At 42.7% G+C, this 1,717-nt stretch overlaps 1 non-coding gene across 1 annotated transcript; it reads right to left on the bottom strand.

Annotated features, from left to right (window-relative positions):
* Positions 1 to 1,012: 1,012 nt before the first annotated feature.
* On the bottom strand, positions 1,013 to 1,085 carry Trnaa-agc (transfer RNA alanine (anticodon AGC)). The gene has a single exon. It is a non-coding gene; the product is annotated as a tRNA-Ala (tRNA).
* Between the last annotated feature and the right edge of the window lie 632 nt (positions 1,086 to 1,717).

The following is a 1,717-nucleotide window of genomic DNA, read 5'->3' as shown; positions in this document are numbered from 1 at the left end:
GTATCCGTGTAAACTAAGCAAACTGTTCGCTGTAATCTCGAAAGCTACGTACCCACTGGCACAAAACAACGTGCTCTCACTCACACACACGAGAGAGAGAGAGAGAGAGAGAGAGAGAGAGAGAGAGAGAGAGAGAGATGTTTATATGTACCAGTGTACACATCATCGTAATATAAATAATTGTACATTTTCCCTTGGAATAAAGTTATTTTCGTGCAAGGCAGTAATGCCAACCCAACCCCCTAAAACTACCAATAATACAACATATACAAGTTAACGAAAATTTTAAAGATAATAAATTAAAAGTGCATAGAGAATCCGAGTATAGATCCCAGTACCTCTCGTATGCTAAGCTAGCGCTCTACCCTGTGAGCTAATTCCCCTTTCATCTAAGCAAATTTCATGTGTCATTTCCAATACAGCAACGGTATCCATGTGAACCAAGCAAGATGTTCACTGTAATCCCCAAAGCTACGTACCAACTGCCACAAGAGAATGCGCTCTCAGTCGCACACACACACGCGCACACACACACACACACACACACACACACACACACACACACACACGCGCGAGAGAGAGAGAGAGGGAGAGAGAGAGACAGACAGACAGAGAGAGAGAGATGAAGGGATCTATGTACTAGTGCACATATCACTGTAATATAAATAAATGTACACTTGTTTCCTTGGAACAACATGGTATTTTCGTTTAAGGCAGTAATGGCAACCCAGCCCCCGAAAAATATCAGTGATACAACAAATGAAAGTTAAAGAAAATTTGCAAAATAAAAATCAGTAATACTTGCCTGGAGAATCCGATCACATGTTATGGGAGCGTTCAACCATTTGAGGTAATCCCCAATTCTTTTCAACAAGCTCCATGCGTCATCACCAAGACAGCAACGGTATCGTGTAAACGAAACAAGATGTTCACTATAATCTTCGAAAAATATCGGCGAAGCAACAGTTCCAAGTTTAAAATTACAAAGTTTATAACATAATTTTCAAAACTGTGGAGAATCCGGGTATCGATCCCGGTACCTCTCGCATGCTAAGCGAGCGCTCTACCATGTGAGCTAATTCCCCAATGGATTGAAAGAAACAAAATGTGTCCTCACCAAGACAGCAACGGTATCCGTATAAACGAAACAACTCACTTCCACAAAAGAACGCGCTCTCATCCTCATACGAGAGAGAGAGAGAGAGAGAGAGAGAGAGAGAGAGAGAGAGAGATTGAAGAAAAGTCTCAGATAGTTAAATATGAAAACATCCAAAGACCACGCCTTCTATCTCTCTCTCTCTCTCTCTCTCTCTCTCTCTCTCTCTGTTGACCATCTCTCTCTCTCTCTCTCTCTCTCTCTGTTGACCATCGTATCAATAAATGCAAAAATCCACGAAAAGACGAGAATAGAGGATTTTCGCTTATGTAATACAACAACGTCTCTGGACCTATGAAGAATGATGGTAAATGTTAAGTCAAACCAACCAAAGGGGGGAGTTGTTGTTGTTGTGGGGTTTCACGCCATTTTTTAGCACACGATAGGCTATCCATGGCGGCCAGTATTAATGGTGGAGGAAGAACCCGGGAAAACGCCAAAAAGAACAACCCACCCACCAAAATCTACTGGCAAGCTTCCTCACATACCCACATTGGCTGAATCCGAGACTCGAACCGGCGCAGACAGAGGTGAGATGGCAGTGATCCGTAACGGAGAGCG

This window comes from Sinohyriopsis cumingii, chromosome 11, assembly GCF_028554795.1.
Source record: "Sinohyriopsis cumingii isolate HCF-2022 chromosome 11, ASM2855479v2, whole genome shotgun sequence".
NCBI lineage: Eukaryota > Metazoa > Mollusca > Bivalvia > Unionida > Unionidae > Sinohyriopsis > Sinohyriopsis cumingii.
This window is presented reverse-complemented; position numbering and strand designations above follow the sequence as displayed.